Below are 8,034 nucleotides of genomic sequence, written 5' to 3' on the forward strand. Positions count from 1 at the left end.
AGTTTGAACGGGGCAGAATCATCGGCTTTCGTGAAGCTGGATTATCTTATCGTGCAGTAGCCGCTCGTGTGCAGCGTAACAGCAGCACAATCATGCGTGTTTCGAAGCAGTGGACGGACGCGGTCTAGGAAGATTGGGCGCTGAAGATTTGGCGCCGTAAATTGGGCGCCGCATATTGGGTGCCGGGAACTTTGGGCGCCGAGTATTTTGGGCGCCGGGAACTTTGGGCGCCGAGCACTTTGAGCGCCGGGAACTTTGGGCGCCGAGCATATTGTGTCCAGTATTCCCGGGGCCTAAAATGCTCGGCGCCCAATGTTCCCGGCGACGAATTTTGAAACGCTCTCAATGCTTACTTTACGGTAGCTACCGGTTAGTTAATCACGTGACAGCTAATGATCACGTGCTCCAATCAACTAATCAACATATTAATACGGTAACCGGTTGATGATAGAGCGCAGCGGTTAGCAATCGGTTACTCAGTGGTCGACCGGTTAGGATCGCCGAACAAACTCAACAGTACATTGGCGAAATGAGAAATAAAAACGAGCGCGTTCTATTAAACAGCATGGTAACCTGGATATATTAAAGCAACCCCGAGTAAAATGTAAACAGAGCCGCCTTTTTAAATTGTGAGGTAGAAATTGCAGTGCGAAATATTGCTGTTTAAAGTTTTAGTTCGTTTTAATTTCACGATTTACCATTTTTGTGTTGTGAAATATTTCCGTTTTCGTAGGGTTTCTTCTGAATCTTAATTTACGTCTGTATTGTTGTTATGTTTGGAAAATTCTGCTTGCTGTAAACATTCGCAATAAACTCACATTGAAAGAGACGCAGAACAGATTTAAACATGGTAGATAATACATGATGCTGTTTCAAAATGAGTTTCTTTGACTGTTGATTTTTTTTTTATATTCTTGAGAATAGTAACTGAAATACGATCTGAGTGTGCTTCTCTTATGTTGTTGATGTTTTAATTTATTGGTTTTCTCTGAACAATGTTGAAGATTTTGGTTAGTTCATAAAGTTTTTTAACAATAAAAATGTGAGAAAATCTGTAAAAAATACTACCATTTAATGATCTAAGAAATACATTTTATCTCAGGAAAGAATATAATCCTTTTCATTTAATTTGTAATTTCACCTGCATCTGTCTCAGTTTTTAGTTTTATAAAAAAAAAAAAGGGGGGGGGAAAGGATGGGTGGGAAGATGTTGAGTCACTGCTCCTATGCTCTGTGGGGCTCGTGAGAATTTGAGCGACCAGTGTCAACCTTTTCACACTCCCCCCCCCATTTCCTAGAAAAAATTGAAATGACACGTTTGTCTACCACCAACTACTCGCAACCCAAGTAACACTGAAACGTTACGTCATCGTTGTATCACGTGGCAATTAGTTGAAACATCGTTACCGTTTCCCACACAGCGTGATATCACGTTGCTTTATCGATTCGTTACAAAAAGCGTAATTCTGAAACGTTACATCACGTTGCAAATTTCTTAAATTTGTAACGTTGACAAACAGTTGCAAAAGAAACGTTACTTATCGTTACTTTTCGTTGCACCTTACCTCGTCTTCGGCAACCTCCGAATCCTAGTGGCCATTTTCAGTAAACAACTTCTGGCTTGCTATGCCGCCATTGTTTGCAGCTTCGCAATCGCGATCTCTCATCACTTTTAGCGATAAGTACTTTGTATTATTGTTAGTGTATTATTGTTGATATACTTATTTAATTAAAAAAAAGTGTTATTACATATTTTTATGATGTTAATGAACTGCCGTTGGTCGGAGTTTGAGTATTTTTCCCACCGTAATTTAATTAAAATATTGTTTGAAAGAATAATGTTAGATGTTTTTATTTGAGTATTTATTCATTGATTTCTTAAAAAGATGATGAAGCTTGGGGATATGTTCCATTAATAAGCTATAAAAGCGATAAATGATACCATTTTTTACTCATTTAATCGGCGTTTTGCAGAATGATTTTGACGAAATAATTGTAGCAATTTTTTGAAAACAATTTTGTCGTGTAACTGAAATTATCTTTAGTAATAATACTTCAAATTTTAGTTAAAGCACTGATGTAAGAGGATTTTTTCAAAACTTTCATGCCTTTCGAAAAATATTTCTGGAGTTCTTTAATAATAATAATTATTATTTTTTCAAGAATTTATTTATGATAAAAGTTTTTATTTAATTTGCAGTAATATCGTTAATTTTGACTATTAATAGAACTCTAATTGATGTAAATTCGGCTATGCTATGTTATGCTCTGTTTATTTTTAATAATCAGGAGTGCTCTTACAAAATATTGTGAATGAAGCAACAGTGTGAGAATACTCGAACGCCTTTAAACGGAATGAGACATTTTATAAATTAAAAAAAAAAGAAAAAAAAAAGATTTTATAAAAGTATATTAACACTAATTGCATTAACAAAAAATACAGAATACTTACTGTATCAAAAATTAAGGGTTCAATGAACCCACCTCCATTCTCACCAAGAAAAAAAAACTTTTATTCAAGCTTTGAAAAAAAAAAAAAAAATCTTAATACAACGTTTAAAAGCAACGTGATATAACGTGATAAATAAAGGTTGATGTAACGCTTCAAAAATCGTTGATGTAACGTTACTGAAACCGTTGATGTAACATTACTAAAACCGTTGCTTTTGCGTTTTGCAACGAGACATATTTTCGCTCTATCAACGTTACCAGTAACGTGATGTCAACGATTCAGAGCAACGTGATGTAACGTGATTTATGTTACTTGGGAATCAGTAGTCATTGGCCCCAGGAACTGTAAGCTGTTCCATTTCAATTGTTTTATGCTCCGAGCTTGTGTCACTCCTTAACTGTACTAAATAATTATGGTCTAATAGGTGTGAGTTCATTTGTATGCTAATGATAATAATATATTCAGAGCTCTAAAAAAAATTTTTTTTTGGCCTTGTTAATTTTGCCTGAATGAACTGATAATTGATAACAATTTGCAGATTGCACCAAAATCTTAATTATATTAAAATGTTCCCTATCAAAGGAGTTTACAGCAAATCTTACTACTATTATATATGCGAAAGTTTGTCTGTATGGATGTATGGATGTATGGATGTTTGTTACTCTTTCACGCAAAAACTACTGAACGGATTTTCATAATACTTTACAATAATATAGCTTATGCATCAGAATAACACATAGGGTAGTTTTCGTCGCATTATGGGGGGCAAAACCCCCTTAGGGGGGCAATAAAACACAATTTTTGTATAAATTCTCTAATATTGGGATGAAAAAATACTTGCACATATTTACATTATATGTCTATCGAAAGCTCTGATTTTTCTGCTGAAGATGGCAAATGTTCAAAATTTCTAAGTAGAATAAAAAACGAGTTATGAGCTTTTTAGATCCATGCTCGAAGGCTTTCCTCAACTCAATACAGTATTTAGTGTATCCTCTCAACTCCCTGTCGATAGCGGCAATTGTTGTATTGTTGACTATCTTTGCTTTTCGTGACTGTTCAAGGCTTTTCTCAAGTCAAATCTTGAAGTAAGATTTTTGCACAAGATTGGCAAATAATACATGATTTGGCTGATCATTTTCCACTTAAATGGAACTTTAATGTAATTAATGGTTTTTATTATTATTTATGCTGATTGAACGCTTACTCATTATCCAATCAACCAGCAGATCGCCAAAATTTTTGCAGAAAGATTTCTGTAGCTGATGCATTTGTCAGTTTTTTCAACGTCGCAGTTTTTGAAGCCGAAGGCTACGTCATAATGTTTCTCAGCTTTCACCATGTGAACAAAATATCGCCAATCAAAGAATTTTCAAAAGACTTTTTTTACTGTGTTAAATAATCCAGCAACTAAATTAGGCAAATCCATAAACAGCACAAAAACTTCCATTAATTTTCCTTTTTGCACAATTTCAAACAATCACCAGATTTTACAACTTATTTTGGAAACATTTCGGATGAAACTGTTTAGCGCCATTTTATGGTGACCAAAAGTATCTCAGAATCTGGCGACGATATCTCTGTAACGAAAATTAATATCATATCGTTTTACAAAGGAAGGAAAGAAGGGGGGAGAATCATCGAAGGTATCCCAAAAGGACTCTCACAAATTCGGTAAAATCGCACCAAGAGCCCACAATGATTGAAATTCCCCAAAATAGCTAAAGCAAGTATAAGGGGATTACGAGCGCAGCTACTTTTTTTAAATCACTTCGTACTTCATTAGGCATACAGAGAAGGTTTTAAACTCCATGTTAAAAAAAAAGTATCAACAGATTAATCTTTTTAAACATGAGAAGATTAATTTCATGTTTTGGAAATTTGTATATGCTTAAATATAGTGCTTTCGTTTCTAAATCAATACTATTTTGTTCTTTATACTTATTGATATTTTAGTTTTATGGGTAAGGAAGAAACTCGATTTTAATCACGTCAAAAAGATGCGTTTTAAATTCTTTCACTTAAAACAGAAAACAAAAGCAAGTAACCATGTTTTCTCTTAATTATTACTGACCCAGGCAACGCCGGGTATTTTCACTAGTATTGTATAATTAACTTAGAATTCATAGCACCTGTGATAGTTAAGTTGGAGGGGGGAGTGGAGCCAAAGTGAGTGCCCTTGGCTAGTGTATTTTTGCACCCTTTGAACTGGTTCGTTTCCGTTTTTCCCCCTTACATTCATGGCATTTGAAGCAATCCTGAAAACTTGCAGAAGGGGTTGCTATTCATATTGTATTGTAATTAACTGAATTTGGAGTACTTCAGAAGTGATTGGTATTCGGGGGAAAGGGGGGGGGAGGCTCTTGAGCCAAAGTAAGCACCCTACAACATGTGAGCCACCCATGTTTTTCTTTTTTAGGTTCAAACAATCCATATAAGTTTGCAGAAGGAGCTTGCAGTTAATTATTCTTGCATTATAATTCATTTTGAATTCATGGCACTGTGGAAGTGGAAGGAAAATTGGGGGAAGGGCCAGATCTGAAGCCTAAGTGAGCGCAAGATATGGCACGCCTCTCCATGACATTCAATCGTCTTCTCAACTTCATACTTTGTGCAGAATAGGGAGCTGAATAAGATTCAGTGCAAAGGGTTGTGAGAGCCCATGGTGCCACCAATCCTTACGTCCTTATGAATAAAGAACCCTTCAACAGAAGATTTTGACAAAACTTTATTCTTTTCAGCCCTCCATAAATATATCACTTAGATTCCAAGCTAGGCCCACTATAGTTGGGGCAAACCTAACCTGGGAATATTCCCACACAACATAAACTGGTGGAATAGACGTTGAAAAGTCGTGAATCTGGTCTAAACACTCGTCTATAACTGATCTAAAAACCGTCTGTAACTCGTCGAAATGTCCCCTCAGAACAGTCGAAAGTCGTCTTATACACGTCGAAAAGACGACTACAATGGATGAAAAATGGTGGAATTAGATCAATAATAGACGATATCCATAGCGCTAGATAACGTTACCAAGAACAGTTACAGGTGATCTAAAAAACGTCTTCTAGGTGCGCTTATTAACGCAGCAAACCTTTTTTCAATTCTGGACTCTTAATTGTAATGTTTAGACGACACATTACAGTTTCCTTAACCTTTTAACATTCATACATTTTTATCTAATCTGCCAGTTCCATTTTTTAGTACTTATTGCAATTACACAATTAAACTTAAAACCTTATTTTCAATTTTTCATGTGTGTAAGCTAATTTTTTTATCCAACAGTCTTATTTCCATACATCATTTTGAAACAGAAATCATCAACAAGATGAATAAGCTTACCGAAATCAATAAGGCGCTATAAAACATACGCTAAAATATCAGAAGTAAAAAGCGGCGGTGCTGCTCAACGTACGTTGAAGCACGTGCGTCAACACTAATAACATAGCAACAAGTGTTGCCAATTATGTCAATAAATTATAAATATCATCATTGTCATTAATATTTTTTAAAAATAAAGTTCTAGCCCTTTAATTGTTGTTACCTGAACTAATGAACTATTTTTAATTCACTTTTTGCAGCATTTAGCACCACCGCAATCCGCTTTCACCCATCACTGTGTTGATTCTACTGGACACTTCTATTCGACGTTTAGTAGACGACCCTTGTGGATGATCTAATTTACGTCTGTAAAGGATGACTAATAGTAGTCCAATTATAGACGTTTAATAGAACATCTAGAAATGACGTTTATTAGTCGTAGAATAGATATCACCTTTAGATGTAGATGAGTATAGATGAGTTTTAGATGAGTTTCGACGAGAAATAGCCGTTTTATAGACGAGTGTGCTGTGTGGGTTGTGAAGGCTACGCAAATCCTAATCACAGAATTACAGAGCTGCCGGTTAGGTTTACACCAGGTAGACATGACCTCTTGTTGACCCCGTCGAAATTTAAACTTCCTATAAGCAGGCCTGTCATTTAGGAGGGTCAATTGCCTCACCCCTAGCTTTGAGAAATTAATGTTACATATAAGGAGTTGTAGTTTCTGCAATAAAATTTGCATTGAGTAAACACCCTCTCCCACCCCTCAAACCCTGGAAAAATTCGAAATGACAAGCCTGCTTATACGCAGTATTAGCAGTTCAGGAATACTAAGAAATTAAGAATTTCTGTACTTATTCATGTCTTGAGCAAACCAATGTGATTTTAGCCTATTGTAATAATTACTGTCAATAAGAAACAATTACCTTTTCACAGATTATAGGTAGTTCAAGTATTTGGTAAATATTCACTTCAAATTACTTCAGAGTTACCAGAAGATTAGTTTTCAGTGACTGATTTATGGGTTTAAGAGGCCCATTGAAATATATTTTTGGGGACCCCTTTGTCTGTAATTATCGTCATAATTGGCTGGATAGCCCATTGCGAGCCTTGGCCTTTTTCAGGAGATCCCGCCAGGCTGTCCTCTTTGTCGTTGACCTCCAGTTTTTGATTTTGATGAAATCAAAGTCCACACAGTCGACCTATCTTGTTTTTGATCTACCCATTGGTCGCTGTCCAAATGGGACCGCACTAAAGACCGTCAACGCAGCTCTGTCATTTTCCATTCTTGAGAAATGACTAGCCCATCTCATTGTTTAGTTTGGTAAATTTCAAAATATTGATATTTCTAAAAAGTTTATTAAATCTTTGTCTATCATAGAACTAAGTAAAAAAAGATTAAAAAAAAGGCTGCAATTTTGAATCATCTTTATAGCCTTATGGTCCTGGGAGCCCCTTACAATTGCAACATGTTAGATCTGCCATTCCATCTTTAGAATTTTTTTTGAGCAATCACGATTGCTTATTGTTCTCATTTGACCGTCTTTGATGTTCCGTGCCTTTTTCAACCACCACCGCCACCTGCAGGCGCGGCTCCGTCCTCCGGTAGCCGATCCTGGTCGGTGGCGTCCATGTCCTAGACACACGCACGCTCATACACACTCACACACAAACACACACGCCAACGTGCATACACACAGGTCTACGCACACACAAAAGCCTACACATACACAACTAATACACTTGTCTCCGTTCAACAGGAGGGTAGACTTGGAGGGACAAGAGCCGTGTCTAGAAACAAGTGAGTAGAGTAGTAACCAATGAGTAGGGTCCTGTCGCAACTAGTGATTGCGAAAAACATAATTTGAATTCAAAATTTAAGAATTCAAATTAATATTTTTAATTTTTTTTTTACTTGTCTTGATGTTGTCCTAGATATTTTGGTCTAATCTCGGACTTTTTAATGCAAAGCCAAAATACATCATAGCTTCAGAACAACAGTAACATACCTAATCACAGATATAACACTAAGATATCTTACTGTTGCTTTGAGGGGACAATATAGGGTTTTTTTAAGGAAACACAACCGAGATTTTATTAGTATTTAAAATAAATTGATATGATATTCCGTTATCATTCTTTATTTTTGTTAAACTGTGAGCTTTTAAAAGTGCTCAGCTTATTAACTTTAAGTGGAAGCTCAACCAGGACGTATGATATTTCTTGAAAAAACATATTTATCTTGTGCAACATCATGA

Source organism: Uloborus diversus, chromosome 1, assembly GCF_026930045.1.
Source record: "Uloborus diversus isolate 005 chromosome 1, Udiv.v.3.1, whole genome shotgun sequence".
Lineage (NCBI taxonomy): Eukaryota > Metazoa > Arthropoda > Arachnida > Araneae > Uloboridae > Uloborus > Uloborus diversus.